Source organism: Apium graveolens, chromosome 9, assembly GCF_009905375.1.
Source record: "Apium graveolens cultivar Ventura chromosome 9, ASM990537v1, whole genome shotgun sequence".
Classification (NCBI taxonomy): Eukaryota; Viridiplantae; Streptophyta; class Magnoliopsida; order Apiales; family Apiaceae; genus Apium; species Apium graveolens.
In genome coordinates this window covers 19,635,451-19,653,740 of record NC_133655.1, presented here as the reverse complement: position 1 = coordinate 19,653,740, position 18,290 = coordinate 19,635,451, and the positions used below count along the sequence as shown (strand labels likewise).

Here is an 18,290-nt window from a genome sequence, read left to right as displayed (position 1 = left end):
CATCTCACATTCAACAAATACGATTTCAAACAATCACCCAACAAATCAAAAAAATTCCTAAAAGTTTAAGAACATTTCGGTCAACATTCACGTTTCAATGATGTTGAATTTGTGCACGATAACTACAAATTTATGAAAAAATAGATTGCAAATGAGTAGATATACTTATAACATCAAAATCAATGAAAAATATCTAGAAACAAAAAAACCCCAATTTTAGATATGAACCCTAGAATCAGTTTTTGAGATTCACCGACTTTCAAAACGATTTGATGCAAGATTCAATTAGGGTTATTCAATTAGGGTTATTCAATTAGACTACAAATTTAAGGTGTTTTTATTTTCAGATCAGCTCGAAATCATCGATTGATGTTATGAAGTTTGTAACCCTAACCCAAATAGTGATAACTGATCTTCATAGAAGAAGTAACATTGAGGAAGAAGATGAATGCAAAAAGACTGAAATACCCTTCAAAAAGTAATGGAGTTAAGCTGAGTTGACAGAAATACACAAATTGCAAAAACGTTTTAAGTACAAGTAGACAAAGTGAGAGTTTTTAAAGTTCAGTATTTCAAGTGGTCTAACACACATAGTACACGTATATAAAGTCCATTTTACTCTATAATTAATTAATTTTTTAATTGATGGAAGAGGCCTCGATTATTTAAATTGATAGAATCCGAGGTTCCCCCGTTCTACTTTTTATTTCTAGATCCTTGCGAGTTAAGCGCATCCTCAATTGATCTCTTTCGCACGAAACAACGCTAATTTTAGCTGGTCATGAGTGTCTCGTTGCATGTGAATGTCGCGTTGTTTTGGTATTCGTACTCCATGAGCTTCACGTTGGCTTACACAACATGCAAGGCACCTTACACGCCATTCCCACTCCCTCTCCATCGTTATTACTGACGCTGTTGAGTAACATAAATTCTGATTCACTGAGTACCTTAAATCATCATCACAAAACCAATTCCTACCTATTGCTTTATAAATATCAACAAGTGTATAACTCTAGATTGATAAATGTTTGCTTTGTGAATATCAGCAAGAGCATATCTCATTTGTTGAATCAAATGAAAGTATATATAGAACAAATGAATACGAGAAGTGATAATATAGTCTATTTTTAACATAAAATTAAATATGACTTGTCCAATCACGTTTTAAGTTGAAGAAATGGTAAGAAATGATTTCCAAACAGTTGAAATGACTACTCAAGTGAAATAATTAACTTCACATGGTTTGAATAAAAGTTTTGTCATTGTGGTTACTTTTATCGGTGTTTTTCAGTAGTTACCTTTATCAGTGATTTTGTAGTGGTGACTTGCATTATTGTTTTTTTCAGTGGTTACTTTTATCATTGTGACAATAATAAGAGTTCAAGTAACTACTCAGTTGAAATGAGTACTTATTTGATATTATTAAATTCACGTGCTTTGTATAGAAGTTTTGTCATTGATTTTCAGTGGTTACTTTTATCCGTGATTTTGTAGTGGTTACTTTCAATATTGCTTTTTCAGTGGTTATTTTAATCAGCGTGACAATAGTTGAAATGACTAAACAGTTGAAATGATTACTTGGTTGAAATTATTAACTTCACGTGTTTTGAATAGAAGTTTTCTCATTGCTTTTCAGTGGTTACTTTTATCATTATTTTTTAAGTGGTCATTTTTATCATTATTTTTTAAGTGGTCATTTTTATCATTGTAATACTAATATTGAAGAACTTATTACAAAATCATCTGAACATTGAAAAAGGATTCTTATAATATGACATTGGGTTAGTTCATTAAAGTCTGGAACACAGTGATCCAGTAGAATACTTTGTCGGCTTGTGTCGAGGATGGGCATATTAACGCCTCGAATCGGATTGTTTAAAAAATGACCTTGATATTAGGTTAAGGGTGCCCTTTTGTGATTCACTTCGCCTCTTTTCAGACCCTGGAGAGTGTAGTTAGTCAAAAATTAAAAGAAGAGTGTGTAGGTGTGTCGTTAATTAGGCATTATAATAACAAAATGTTGTTGCGTAGAAGTCGTGAATTAGGCATGAGAATAACAAAATGTTGTTAATTAATGCATGAGAACAACAAAATGTCGTTAATTAATGCGATATTAATTATGCCCGGGTTGGACCAACAATAAAGCCCATTTATGAAGGCCCAAAACCCCTAAATATTAATTATTTTCGTAATTAATAAAAATGGGAAAAATTGGCTATTGTCAAAAGTCCTAGAAAGGATATGAGTCCTTGTGGATCAGCCTCCAAGAGGCCTTATAGGATAAGGAATCAGTTTCCTACTTCCTAAGACTCCAAAGTCCGCTCTAATTGTGAGACTTATTCACCAAGTCTCCTAACCCTAATCTAATTCAAGGCATCACATGCCTATATAAGGGGTCTCACCCCCACAGATCAGAACTACGTTTTTGACTTAATCCTTGGCATACAGCAAGGTACGTAGGCATCTTGTTAAGGCAAATTGAGTCACGAAACACAAGAGCAGTCCAACCGAGCCTCGAAGCTCACAAACCCTAGCAATAAATTCGACCTAGTTTTTAATCCATAACATTTGGCGCCGATTGTGGGGAAAACATAACAACAACCATGGTGAACACACGGAGCAGAAATAACGCCCCTGAAGGAACACCGGCTGGGACAACCCAACCAATTTCGTCAGTGGATATATACCCCCACATTCAACCTATGTCTCCACCCAAGGAGGAACTCTGGTGGAAACAACCGAGGCACAGCCTCAAGGGACGAATACTCCTACTCTTCAAGGGATGAATCCTCAATTTCAGCAGCCACAAGCACCTGTGAATCCTCAACCCGTTGGGTATGAGTATTCAACAATTGTGACCACTAACCCCCCTTACGGGATGCCCTTATACCCAGAGGTTGGAGGGAGTGGGCACTCCAATCGGAGTGAAGCACAAGGGTAGACGCCCCATTACATACGTGTTTGGCTCCTATTCCGGAGGATCAAGAATTCTCTAGGCCTTATACTGAGAGAGACTCCAAATAATCGGATAATGATGTGGCTCCAAGAAAGAGGCGTGTTGGTAAAGAATCGATGCCTGATGCTAATCAGCGTCTTAGGAGCACCCGAGGGACGAATCCCCAAGAAGTACAGGAGAGGATCAGGGCTCATGAAGCTGAGATCCAAAGGTTGAAGCATGATCTGGAGGCACACGTGACCCCAAGACCCCCACTTCCTCCGAGGCGGAAAGATCCTCCTCCAATCATAGACCTGGATGGTCCAATATGAAGAAGGGTTGTTGTCCCAAGGGCTGATCCAAGTGATCTTCTGCCCCTATGAGATCCTGATGATCCAACTCCACCATTCAATGAAGAAATAATGAATGTCCACATCTCAAGGAAGTTTAAAATGCCCATCATCAAAGCATATGATGGTACTAGAGATCCAGCTAATCATCTCAGGACATTCTCTAACGCACTGTTGTTGCAGCCCGTGAATGATGCTATTAATTGTCGGGTCTTTCCCCAACCCTGTCAGGAATGGCTCAAAGATGGTACAGTCATTTGCCACCGAATTCTATTGGGTCCTTCAGAGATCTAAGTCAAGCTTTTTTCAAATAATTTATCAGCGGAAGAGTGCATGAGAAAAGTTCAGCATCTCTCATGAGCATTGTGCATGGAGCAAAGGAGTACTTGAGAGACTATCTGAACCGTTTCACAAAGGAGGGTATGAAGGCTCCGAACCTCGATGACAAGGTAGCTATGATAGCGCTGCAGCAAGGAACTAGAGATGTGTTTTTCAAGATGTCCTTAGCCAAGCGCCCCCTGAAAGTGTGTTACAGCTCCACGATAGGGTCGGGAAGTATATCAAGGTGGAGGAAAGTATGGGGAAGACGGTGGTGAACAACGAGCCCAATGGTGGCAGGAAGCGGAAGTGGCAAATCGTATAATTCTAGATGGGCGGAAGTATAGGATTGAAAAATCCAGGAGTTCCTGTGGAAATATCGCACCCATCTCCCAATACTTAGGGCTTATCGGACTACTTGTAGAGTCACTACCGGAGCGACGCCTTTTATGTTGGCATATGAAGCGGAGGCAGTTGTTCTTGTGGAAATATCACACTCATCTCTCAGAAACCAAGCATACAATGCTGAAGAAAATGAGGAAGGGCAAAGGCTAGCCCTGGACTTAATTAATGAAGTACGAGATGAGGCACATGCCAAGATAGTGGAATATAAAAAAAAGCTTCTTTCTATTACAACTTAAGGGTGAAAGAATGGTTCTTCAAATAAGGTAACTTGTTTCTAAGAAAGGTGGAAGCTTCTGGTGTAGGGCAGAAAGGAAAGCTTGCCCCAAATTGGGAGGGTCGTACAAGATCAAAAGTATTCAAGGAAGAGGATCCTACAAGCTGGAAACTATGGATGATTTTGAAGTACCAAGGACTTGGCACACGCAGAACCTGAAAGTCTACTACGTATAAGCCTGATGGGCAAGATTATCACTTGAAAAATAGGTTGAAAAGCACCTTGAAGCTTTGCTCGCATAGAATTTTATGTTTTAGTTTTATAAGACTATTATTTTCAAGTTTTAGTTTTTCCAAGACTTATGTAAGGGATGAATCCCAATAGTTAATGTAATTCATGAAGTTTCCGAGATGTGGTATTAAGTTCATATAGCACACAAAGTTATAATAAATAAAACAAAGTGCATGAATTTAGATATAAAAACGTAGAGTTCGATAAATAAAGAGACTATTACAAGTTCTGATCATAAATAACAAAGCCACGCAGGGCCAATAAAAACTCTAAGGAGCAGAGGTGTCATCGTCATCCATGTCGTCGCCTCCTTCGCGCTCATCAGAAGTCTCTGCAGTAGCGGTCTCACCAGAAGAAGATACGACATCGTCCTCTGCGGGTCGAGAAAAGGACTCGGGGAGGAAGAAGCTGGTCCTGAGGGATATCATTTGAGACAACTACGCGGGTACGGAACCTCTGTAGTAAGGTTTCATCATCGGGGCACACGTAATCCGTCGGGTTAACATCAGGACAAGCCTCGTTCACTGTCCCGAGGGCCGTGTCCCAACCAGTCCTGAAGAACCCAGGGAATACAGTGTTATCCCTATCCGAGCGAATTCCTCCGTATCTAAATAAGCATCGATAACTGTGTCCTTCTCATCCTTCAGAGTAACTAGCTCACCATTTGGCTTCCCCTAACTCTTTATCCTTGCGCTTCATTTCCTTCTCCAGCGCGGAATACTTCCTATGTTGCCTCCTAAAGGCGTTAATCCGCGTTATCCGAGGCTTTCTTCCAGGATTCGGCTTGTCTCACATCCACTTGGAAATAAGCATTGGACTGAAACAAAATGATAAACAAAGGTTGTAAGGCAAAAGAATGTTACAAGTATATAAAAAAAAGGAGTTAAAAGGGGAAGATCCTTACCGAGGCTAGAGATTGGGCACCCATAAGCTTTACCCTCTCCAAGTCTGAACCAGCCATAATATCAGTGAAGTCCTTAGGGGTCACAGAGTGATAAGACCAATCCCATGCGTGCTTCGTGGAACCAACCACGATATCCCCTCAACGGAATCCGCAGAGAGGCTGAAAATCACCAGTAACTATAGAAGCAGGAACAGCTGGGGTTTCAGTCCCCCTAGAAGAAGCCTCCACCATGGGCTCTTTATGCTCCTTCAGAAAGCTAGGCTCCGTTGCCTTACACGGGGATCCAACCCCGCAAGCCGGGTCTTTTTCATTCTTGCTGTTTCCTCAACAACAGGCAAGTTCTCATTGTTGATTTCCTTGGCGGCTGCAAAAATAAGGGAAAAACAAAAATAAATGGTGTCAATAATGCATGAAAGAAAATAAAAATAAGAAGGGAAGAAAAAATACCCTGCATAGAGACTGAGGAAAGCCCCACTTGGATCAAAGAAAACTCCTCACATAGTCCAACTGGGAGTTTCGTTATTATCCTTTATAAGATCATTATATATGGCAGTCTCTTGGGGAGTTAGGTGAATGGATTTGGGGCTACCATCACTGACCTTCCTAAAGGAGGATCTAAAAAGTGTGTCTCAGTCTCCATTCTCCCACTTAAGCCCGACAAAACTGTCTCTCCAGTGTTGGTTATTATCAGGAATTGAAGCCCTGTTAAAAATTTATTTACACTTGGGCCTTTGCCTAATATAAACCCAACCACAAGAGTTTTGGGCACTGTTGTTGTAACATCCCGATTTTTTATAATTATTTTTAGTTGAATTATTTGATTTAATTATTTATTAATGTCAGTGTGCTGTAGTTAAAATAGTTTTATAAGTTTATTTTTATTCTTATATTCAGAATATTATTTTAAGGTATTGGTTTAAAAAAATAGTAAGGCTATTATAAAAAAAGAGTGAGGGTTTTAATAAAAAAAAAGAAAGGAGCAAGAAAGAGTTAGGGTTTGAAAAAAAACAACAGGGAGAACAAAAAGAGATTACTTACGTTTTATAAAAAGAGGAGAAAAGAGAAAGAGATGGAGAGAAGAGGAGAGAGTAAAATAGATAGAAAATGAGGAAAAGAGAAGGCAAGACAAGGAGAAATAGATGAACAACAAAGTCAAATCGAAGATTATGGATTTTGAGTTTAAGGGATTAGGGTTCTTGTGATTTGGGGTTTTGAATTCTTTGTTAGCATTCTCGATAACTAAGATCTCGAGGTACGGACATCTTTTTTGTACTCTTTCTTTTCGAATTCGAATTGGTGTGTACGGATATTTTCTTTGTTCTCTTATTTTTCGTTTCCGTATTCTTCATTGTATACGATCTGATTTCTTATTAAATTCATATCTGATTCGTTATCTGTTAGAATTTGTTGATTTTGGTCATTTCAGAAAGGTCTTTTAATTATCTACAACTTTCGTTCCTTGCCGTTTGTGAAATTCGGTCTCTAAATATGAGTTTTTCTATAATTTGTATGACCTGCCTGTTTGACTTCGGGATTTGAATATCCAACCTTTGAAAAATCATATTAAATTGAATATTTGTTCAAATATTATGAGCAATACCATTCTGGAAAGCTCTTTTCGATATCTGCAATTTGCGTTTACATTCTGCTGCTAAATTCTGTGATTTTGATGTCTTAAAAATCAAAATATAATTGTAATCAGGGGCTAATTCTGTTCTGCATTCCGCATTTATTTGTTTTCTGAATTCATTACTTGTTCGTTTTTGACGAGCCTTACCATTCTGGAAAGGCATCGGAATTTCCTACGACTTTTGTGTTTCGTACTTTTTCAGTTGACTTCATCTTTATGTAGTAATTTGACATTCTTTGAAACTGATCAGATTTGAGCTTATCAATAATTAGTAGTTTGTTATGTTATTTTGTTTCGTGATGTTGGGTTATAGTGTTTTTAGGTTATTTGATAAATTTATATATGATTTTGGAGATGTAAGATATTTGAGTGTGTGATCTTCGAGTATTTATTTTGAGTTATTTATGTTATTTGTATGACTTGGGAGTTGTAAGACATCCGTCGCGAGTGGATAATCTCGTGCTTGGCACCTCCTATGCGGTGTACTTAAATTGTATGGGCGTATCGCCGAAGTTGTGGGACACGTATAACCATGGCTAGTATGTGTATGATTTGGCCTTTTGGGTAGCACGTGCTTATTGTCGTGCAAGCCCCTGTAAGATATTGTGTAGCATTTGCTTTGTGCTGTGCAAGCCCCTGTAAGTTTTGATGACTACATATTTCTGGATTACCGAAAATGTAGGACATCCTGTAAGTGTAAGATTATCTCCCATGTTTGTATGTAAGCTATTTTATGTATTATTTTGTAAGTGTGAGAATATGTGTAAGAGTATGTGTAAGGGTATGATTTCATTTTATCATTATTCTTTCAATTATATTATTTGTGAATATTATGTATAATTGATAAGGATATGTGTAAGAATATGATAAGTTTTGGGTGGTAAGCATTTAGTTTTGTTTTGTGAGTTGAGTATTCATTTTTTTATATTATCTCATTCACTATTATTATTGTGCTTCATTCAGATATTCAGTTGTGTTCTTAGCTTCGTCATCTTTTAATCTTTGTTCAGTTATGCTTTATTTTATATCCGTATATGAGCCTTTCGCTCACTGCCGGTCTTTTGTTTTTCTTGTTTTCCTCTGGCAGGTATTCTCTCTTTTAGGTGGGTTGTTTAAGGGGAATAGTGCGAGTTCCAAGACTTTGAGGAGTTTTGTATTTTCTTAGATTTTCTTTAGAGTTTGTTGGTTTGGTTGTAATTTGGTTGTATTTTATTTCAAGAATTGAAAGTTTTATCAGATTTTAATGGAGTTTGGATTTAAATAAGTATTATCTTGAGAAACCTTAATTAGTTGGGTTGTTAAAGTTGTAGCACTGGAAAATTTTCCTAAACACAACTACTGAAAGAGGGAAACCGCTCCTAAGACACAAACCCATGAAACAAAGAATATTTCTTCAGGGATTGGGGAGAAGCTCACAAGGATTAATTTGTAAATCTGCTAACAAAGTGGGAATAAACTCATGAAAAGGAAACCTAAGCCCCGCAGTAAGGGCGTCTGCATATACAAACAAAGTATCGGGCTTCCAGTGGCATGTACGGTCACCACCTTCGGCAGGAACTATTCTAAGGGGGGACGAACGTTAAAGGTTACGTTAAGTTTGTTGATAGCATCTACGTTATACCACTTATTACAATAATCAAAGGAGTCTAAATGAGCTTCAGATGGATATTCATCCCCTAGTATTAATCATATCTAGTAACGACATATAAAATGAGCGAATTTCGATGTCGTTACCCCTCTTAGATGTTGAAGCAATCTTGGCGGCCCTTTCTGAACTCTTGTCCGCCATAGATGGAGGCTGAATGAAAGCTTGTGGTTGAATATTGGAGGAAGAGGATGGCCGAGAAATGGTGACCTACCGGGAAACTCTAAAGAGGAGGAGGAGAGATTTTTTGAGAGGGGAAGTGAAATGAGTGATGAGAAATGAGAAATCTCACTCCACTCTCCCCCTTATATAGCCCTCCTCAACCGGTCAATGGGCCGATAATCTAGGATTCCAATTGGCTATAGCCGGTCAAAAAATCCCAGCCCATTAGCGAGGGTCCAATTCTGGAACCTTCTAAATTCCCCTAAAAAAAGAAAATAAAAGAAAAGAAAAATGATATACATGTATAAATAGAATTCTGGAACATTCCATAATTGGGTAAATAAGAAGCCCAGGAAAAATTGGGCCAAAAAAGGGAAAACCCGTGATGAAAGGCCGAGTAAAAAGCCCATGAATGAAAGGCCCGACCTAATTAAAATCAAATCAAGAATTAAAATCCTGACCTAATTTCGGTCAGGATTCTGATTTAATTCCTAATCGAAAACACCAGCTCAAAAAACACCACGACCAGGAAATATAGAGGCGTAATTCGATCAAAAATTTTAAAGTTCTTACCAAAATTTTGTCCCAAAAGTCCTGGTCGAAGCTACTTTCGGTCAGGTTGGTTCGATCAGAATCCTGACCAAATTCGGTCAGGATTTAATGCAATATTACTTTCTGACCGAATTAAGGTCTAATATTTTCTGCTCGTGGAATTTTCGACCAGGAACGTTCGATCGGAATTTCTGATTGAATTTTCGGTCAAGACCTGATGCTTATCCCATTTTCTGACCGAATTAAGGATCATTATTTTTTATTTTTATTTTTAATAAAATTTTCGACCAAGAATCCATTCGACCAGGATCCTGGTCGAATGGTCCCAAAAGTCCTGGTCGAAGCTACTTTCGGTCATGTTGGTTCGATTAGAATCCTGACTGAATTTGGTCAGGATTTAATGCAATATTACTTTCTGACCAAATTAAGGTCCAATATTTTCTGCTCGTGGAATTTTTGACCAGGAATGTTCGATCAGAATTTCTGATCGAATTTTCGGTCAAGACCTGATGCTTATCCCATTTTCTGACCGAATTAAAGATCATTATTTTCCTAATCGAATGTTTTTTCGACGAAGATCTTTCGACCAGGATTTGGACAAAATTTCTGTCCGAACTTTAAAAATTTTGACCGAATTACGCCTCTATATTTCCTGGTCGTGGTGTTTTTCAAGCAGGTGCTTTCGATCAGGAATTAAATCATAATCCTGACCGAAATTAGGCCAGGATTTTAATTCTTGATTTGATTTTAATTAGGCCGGGCCTTTCATTCATGGGCTTTTTACTGGGCCTTTCATCACGGGCTTTCCCTTTTTGGGCCCAATTTTTCTGGGCTTGTTATTTACCCAATTCTTGAGTGTTCCAGAATTCTCTGTATACATGTATATCATTTTTCTTTTCTTTTATTTTATTTTTATAGGGGAATCTAGAAGGTTCCAGAATTGGGCCCTCGTTAATGGGGTGGGCTTTTTTGACCGGCTATAGCCGGTTGGAATCCTAGATTACCGGCCCATTGACCGGTTGAGGGGGGCTATATAATGGGGAGAGTGGAGTGAGATTTTTTATTTCTCATTTCACTTCCCCTCTTAAAAAATCTCTTCTCCTCCTTTTCATTAGAGTTTCCTGGTAGGTCACCATTTTTCGGTCATCCTCTTTCTCCAATATTCAACCTCAAGCTTTCATTCAGCCTCCATCTATGGCGGAGAAGAGTTCAGAAAGGGCAGGCAAGATTGCTTCAGCATCTAAGAGAGGTAACGACATCAAAATTTGCTCATCTTATATGTCGTTACTAGATATGATTAAAACTAGGGGGATGAATATCCATCTGAAGCTCATTTAGACTCCTTTGATTATTGTAATAAATGGTATGACGTAGATGCTATCAACAAACTTAACGTAACCTTTAACGTTCGTCCCCCTCTTAGAATAGTTCCTGCCGAAGGTGGTGACCGTACATGCCACTAGAAGCCCGATACTTTGTTTGTTTATGCAGACGCCCTTACTGCGGGGCTTAGTTTTCCTTTTCACGAATTTATTGCCACTTTGTTATCAGATTTACAAATTAATCCTTGTCAGCTTCCCCCCAATCCCTGGAGAAATATTCTTTGTTTCACGGTTTTGTGTCTTAGGAGTGGTTTCCCTCTTTCAGTAGCTGAGTTTAGGAAAATTTTCCAGTGCTATAACAGTGCCCAAAACTCTTGTAGTTGGGTTTATATTAGGCAAAGGCCCAAGTGTAAACAAATTTTTAACAGTGCTTCAATTCCTGATAATAACCAACAATGGAGAGACAGTTTTGTCTGTCTTAAGTGGGAGAATGAAGACTGGGGCACACTTTTTAGATCCTCCTTTGGGAAGGTCAGTGATGGTAGCCCCAAATCCATTCACCTAACTCCCGAATAGACTGCCATATATAATGATCTTATAAAGGATAACGGCGAAACTCCCAGTTGGATTCTGTTAGAGGAGTTTTCTTTGATCCAAGTGGGGCTTTTCTCAGTCTCCGTGCAGGGTATTTTTTCTTCCCTTCTTATTTTTATTTTCTTTCGTGCATTATTGACACCACTTATTTTTGTTTTTCCCTTGTTTTTGCAGCCGCCAAGGAAATCAACAATGAGAACTTGCCTGTTGTTGAGGAAATAACAAGAATGAAAAAGGCCCGGCTTGCGGGGTTAGACCTCCGTGGTAAGGCAACGAAACCTAGCTTTCTGAAGAAGCATAAAGAGCCCATAGTGGAGGCTTCTTCTGGGGGGACTGAAACCCTAGCTGTTCTTGCTTCTATAGCTACTGGTGCTTTCCAGCCTCTCTGGGGATTCCGTCGAGGGGATACCGTGGTTGGTTCCACGAAGCACGCATGAGATTGGTCCTATCACTCTGTGACCCCTAAGGACTTCACTGATATTGTGGTTGGTTCAGACTTGGAGAGGGTAAAGCTTATGGGTACCCAATCTCTAGCCTCGGTAAGGGTCTTCCCCTTTTAACTCCTCTTTTTTTATATACTTGTAACATTCTTTTGCCTTACAACCTTTATTTATCATTTTATTTCAGTCCAACGCTTATTTCCTAGCGGATGTGAGACAAGCCAAGTCCTGGAAGAAAGCCTCGGATAATGCGGATAACGTCCTCAGAAGACAACAGAGAAAATGTGTTGCGCTGGAGAAGAAGATGAAGCGCAAGGAGGAATAGTTAGGGGAGGCCAATGCTGAGCTAGTTACTCTGAAGGCTGAGAAGGATAGAGTTATCGACGCTTATTTGGATACGGACGAATTCGCTCAGTCTATGAGGGATAGGGATAATATTGTGTTCCCTGTGTTCTTCAGGACTGCTTGGGACACGGCCCTCGGGACAGTGAACGAGGCTTGTCCTGATGTTAACCCGACGGATTACGTGTGCCCCGATAACGAGACCTTACTACAGAGGTTCCGTACCCGCGTAGTTGTCTCATGATATCCCTCATGACCAGCTTCTTCCTCCCCCTGATTCATTTTCTCGACCCGCAGAGGACGATGCCGGCTCTTCTTCTGGTGAGACCGCTACTGCAGAGACTTCTGATGAGAGCGAAGGAGGTGACGACATGGATGCCGATGACACCTCTGCTCCTTAGAGTTTTTATTGGCCCTGCGTGGCTTTGTTATTTATGATCAGAACTTGTAATAGTCTCTTTACTTATCAAACCCTACGTTTTTATATCCGAATTTATGAACTTAGTTTTATTTATTATAACTTTGTGTGCTATATGAACTTAATACCACATATCGGAAGCTTCATGAATTTCATCAACTATGGGATACATCCCTTACATAAGTCTTGGTAAAACTAAAACTTAAAAATAATAGTCTTGTAAAACTAAAACATAAAATTCTATGCGAGCAAAGCTTCAAGGTGCTTTTCAACCTATTTGCCAAGTGATAATCTTGCCCATCAGGCTTATACATAGTAGACTTTCAGGTCCTGCACGTGCCAAGTCCTTGGTACTTCAAAATCATCCATAGTTTCCAGCTTGTAGGATCCTCTTCCTTGAACACTTTTGATCTTGTACGACCCCTCCCAATTTGCGGGAAGCTTTCTTTTCTGCCCTACACCAGAAGCTTCCACTTTTCTTAGAACCAAGTCATCATGTTTGAAGAACCATTCTTTCACCCTTAAGTTATAGTAGAAAGAAGCTTTTTCTGATATTCCAATATCTTGGCATGTGCCTCATCTCGTACTTCATCAATTAGGTCTAGGGATAGCCTTTGCCCTTTCTCGTTTTCTTCAGCATTGTATGCTTGGATTCTGGGAGATTAATGCGATATTTCCACAGGAACAACTGCCTCTGCTCCATATGCCAACGTAAAAGGTGACGCTCCGGTCGTGACTCTACAAGTAGTCTGATAAGCCCAAAGTATTGGGAGTATTACATCCACCCAATTATTCCTGGATTTTTCAATCCTCTTTTTCAGCCCATCTAGAATTATACGATTTGCCACTTCCGCTTGCCCATTGACTTGTGAATGAGCTACGGAGGTAAATCGCAACTCGATCTCATTCTCCTCGTAATACTTTCTGAATTCTTCATTGTTGAACTGTGTTCCATTATCGGTGACCAGGATACGAGGGATTCCATATCTGCACATGATGTTTTCTTACAGGAATTGTGCAACTTGCTTGGTTGTGATCTTGGCTAAAGGTTTAGCTTTAATCTACTTAGTAAAATAATCTATAGCTACAATCAGGAACTTCCTTTGTGCAGTGACCATGGGAAAAAGGCCCAAGTATATCCATTCCCCACATGGTAAAGGGAATGGATGAATTGATGGAAGTCAGCATCTCAGGGGGCTGTCGAACAACCGGTGCATATTTCTGACAACGATCACACTTCTTCACATATTCTTTGGCATCGGCCATCATCTCTGGCCAATAAAAGCCTAAACGAGTTATCTTGTGTACTAAAGCTCTGCCCCCAAGTGTTGACCACAAATGCCCTCGTGAACTTCTTCAAGAGCCAAACGTGCCTCACTAGGCCTAAGACATCTTAAGTAAGGAACCACATCAGACCTCTTGTATAAAATTCCATCGATCAAGGAGTATCTCAGTGCTCGCATGACCAACTTTCTGCTTCAGTTGCATCATTCGGGAGCCAACCGGTCTGAATATGGGCTTTGATGGAATCTATCCATAACCCCCTCAACCCTATAGGGGCAACAAGTTTAACATCAATAATCCGTGTTTTCAAAATGCGGAAGTACACACTACCTGAACTTTTCTCTATCTCTGAGGAAGCGAACTTAGACAATGCATTTGCCTTAGCATTTTCCTCCCTTGGGATGTGCTCAACGTGACACTCGTCAAACTGAGTCATCGCAGCCCTCACTAGGCGTACGGACTTTGTTAGATATATTTGTGATGTCATGTCTAATCTGATTTGTTTAGTTTCAGAACTTAATATCAGGACTTATCAGGATTACTGGAAATCATAACTTACTGAAGTCAAAACTTATATCAGAACTTAATGTCGTCAGGATTTATATCAGGACTTAAGTGCGGGTACTTCAGATAAGGAATGCGGCTGATTTACAGGAGAGGATCTGGATTAAACAATAGAAGATATGCATGAAGAGTTGGACAACTAGAAGACTTGTAGAAGATAATATCTGATTGATATATTTTAGGAGACAAAATTATATTCCATATCAATTAGAAGATATCTTGTAACTGTGTACTATATAAACACAACTTAGGGTTTACACTATATGTGTTATCAGTCACGAGAAAGATTATTCATTGTAACCTAGCAGCTCTTAGTGATATTGTTCATCACTGAGAGAGTAGTTTAACCTACTTTGTAACAGAGCTTATTATATTGAATAAACTTGAATACTGTTACACACTTGTGTTCTAAATTGATTTGATTGTATAAACATTATATTCAACCCCCTTCTATAGTGTTGTGTGACCTAACAAGTGGTATCAGAGTCTCTCTGTTGATATACAAATAGTGAGATCCAGTTTACAATCATGTCTGAAGAAACACAAACTCCACCTAAGCCCACCAAAACTCAAGACACTCAAAACAATCAAACCCACAGTCGATATGAAACCATTAGGGTTCCCATACTGAGAGCATCTAAGTATTCTATATGTAAGGTAAAGATGGCTATGTTCCTGGAAGCCACAGATCCAGAATACCTTGATAGAATTAATGATGGACCATATAAGCCTACCAAGCTTTCTGTTGCAGTTGCTGATCAACCAGCAAAGATGATACCAAAGGAGAAAGGTGATTACACAACTGAAGACATCTCATCTATTGCCAAGGATGCAAGGGTAAGGCATCTGTTGCATAGTGTAATTGACAATGTCATGTCAAACAGGGTAATTGGATGCAAGACTGCAAAGGAGATACGGGATGCTTTGGAGACAAGATGTCAGGGAACTGAAGCCATCAAAAAGAACAGGAAGACTATACTCACACAAGAGTATGAGCACTTTGACTCAAAAGCTGATGAGTCATTAACTAATTTATATGACAGGTTTTCCAAACTCTTGAATGATCTGTCACTGGTGGACAAAGAATATGATCTTGAAGATTCAAACCTAAAATTCCTTTTAGCTCTTCCTGAAAATTGGGATTTGAAGTCTACTACCATAAGAGACAACTCTGACCTTACTAAAACTACTCTTGATGAAATTTATGATATGCTCAAGACTCATGAACTTGAGATGGATCAAAGGAGCAAAAGGCATGAAAGAAAGTCAAAAACAGTTGCACTTAAAGCTGAGGAGGAATCTCCTAAAGTGGTTGTCTCAAAGAGGGACAAAGGAAAGGCTCTCATCATACAGTCTGATTCAGAGTCATCAGATTCTGATGATGATGATTGAGAACCTGAAAGTTTATCTGAAGTGGATGTTGATGCAGAGATGATGCAACTGTGTGCTCTTATGGTGAAGGGTATCACAAAGATAGCCTACAAGAAATTCAGAAAGGGCAAGAAGTTTTCCAGGAAAGGTGGAAGTTCTGAAAAGAAAGGGTTCAGAAAGTCTGAACGCAAAGGAGGAAAGTCTGACAGAGGAGACAACTCAAATGTCAAATGCTACAATTGTGGTGAAAGAGGCCACATCTTTCCTGACTACAAGAAAGGAAAAGGTGATAAAGGCCAGGCACTTATCACAAAGAATAAAAACTGGGCAGACACTTCAGATTCTGAAGATGAGGTGAACTATACCTTAATGGCAAATCTGATAGCAGTTCTGATGCTGCTGAATTGAAGGTACCTCATTCAACTCTTGTTTTTCATACTGATGATATTTCTGAGCTAAGATTATATCTTAAAACCATGTTCATTAGTTTTAGAGATCAGACTTTAACAAATGAAAGATTAACAACTGAAAGTCTTGTTCTTAGAAACAGAAATGACTACTTAGAAAAAGAGTTAGTTATATTTCATCAAACTCAGAAAGAAAGAGATGAGGCTTTGTATGTTAGAGATGAAGTGCTAAAACTGAATAAATCTCTTAAATCTGAACTGGAAAAGGAAAAGGAGATAATCAAAACTTGGACTAACTCTGGAAGAACAACTCAGAAAATCTTAGAAAATGGAAATTGGAAAGAGGGACTAGGTTACCTAGATGATAAAGAAGAAAAGGAAACTGTGTCATCAAAACCAAACTTTACTAAGAAAGATGAAAAGCCTAAAGTTAATCATGTTAAATTTGTAGCAAAAACTGTTGTGTCTGATTCTGAAAAGATGAAAGACTCTAAGACAGAAGTCAAAGAAAAGTCAATTTCTGACAAATTAAAACAGGACAAACCAGCTTCAGTAAACATAGGTTTAATGACAAAGAAGCAGCTTAAGCATAAGCTGAAGGAGATTAAAATGTGAACAAGGTAAAGGAAGCTAGGAAAAATAGGAATGGAAAGGAAGGTGTGAATAAAAGCAATAATTATATGCATGTTCCTAATGCTCCTAGAAAGAAATGTTATAATTGTGGAAACTCTAACCATCTTGCTTCTTTTTGCAGGAAAAATAAAGATATAAACTCTTTACCTCCTAGATCAGGAGTTAAGAGTCAGTCTGTTAGGTTTAAACCACAAAATCCTTGTTTTCATTGTGGTAGTTTATGACATTATATTTATACTTGTAAGGAATATCATAGTTTATACTATGATTATTATCAAATAAAACCTTCTTTAAAGAAAGTTAGAGTAATTCCTTCTAGTGTAAATTCTGATGCAAAGTCTGATAAAAAGCATGTTAGCATAAACTCTGAAACTAAATCCGCTGCAAATGCTAACAAAAAGGCCAAAGTATCCAAGCAAGTCTGGGTCCTTAAAACTAACCAATAGTGATCTTTGTGATTGCAGGGCAACAGGAGAAACATCCTAGTTTTGGACAATGGATGTTCAGGATATATGATTGGACATAAAGCCCTGCTATCAGACTTTATGGAGAAAGCTGACCCAGGAGTTTCTTATGAAGATGGTAACATGGGAAAGACTCTGGGATATGGCAATATCAATCTTGGGAATGTCATAATTGAAACAGTAGCTCTTGTCTCGGGACTTAAACACAATCTCCTAAGTGTGAGTCAAATCTGTGACAGAGGTTATCATGTGGATTTCTTTGAAGAACACTGTGAAGTTGTAAGTAATTCTACAGGCAAAGTGGTCCTGAAAGGTTACTGACATGGTGTGACGACTGAGAATTTTGTGACGTAATTAAGTCAATAAAGTATGTGTTATGTGATGCGATTATAATTATGTGACTAAGTGCTGATTAATTGTCTTTTCTGTATATTAGAATATAGGAGCGTAGATAAAAACGTTCCAGTTTAAAGAGTCAGCTTAGGAGTTAAGCTGTGTCATCGGGCCGTCAGGTAGAACGGAACCCGTCCTAATAAGGAGTTAAAGAATATAAAATGTGAATTATGCGTGATTGAATGAAATGAATGTTTAAATAAAGTATTTCGTCTTAAGTGACGTGTTGATTGGTAAAGATAATGAGAAGCATAATCAAAACGCCGAGCGTCGGGCCATCAGGCTGAACGTGACCCGGAACGCGTAGAAAAGGATAAAGATTAAAGAGGGATAAATTCTATGATCAGACCTGAGTCATTATGTGATTATATATGTGAGATTGTTGTCTGTGTGCATGACTATGTGTTCTGTGACGTTTTTATGAATTTAAAAGGGATTATGTGATTTAAATAAAGGTTTAATTAACCTTTGCGTATTTTTATAAAATCATCCGAGTAAGACAAAAACATGGGATTTGTTTTGATATCTTCTTAGTAGTCCTAGAGACTTTTTAAAAATGGTGAGTGGATTTATTTGGTGGTCTTTGCATTTTTAAATTGATTTTATGTGGAAAAATGTTATTATTAAGGCAAGCTTGCGAAATTCATATAAA

At 38.5% G+C, this 18,290-nt stretch overlaps 1 long non-coding RNA gene across 1 annotated transcript; it reads left to right on the top strand.

The window, feature by feature from the left end:
• The first annotated feature begins 10,503 nt into the window (after positions 1–10,503).
• LOC141687393 (uncharacterized) lies at positions 10,504–12,567 on the top strand. Its single transcript, XR_012560999.1, has 3 exons — positions 10,504–11,413; positions 11,497–11,861; positions 11,950–12,567. It is a non-coding gene; the product is annotated as an uncharacterized LOC141687393 (long non-coding RNA).
• Positions 12,568–18,290: the final 5,723 nt, after the last annotated feature.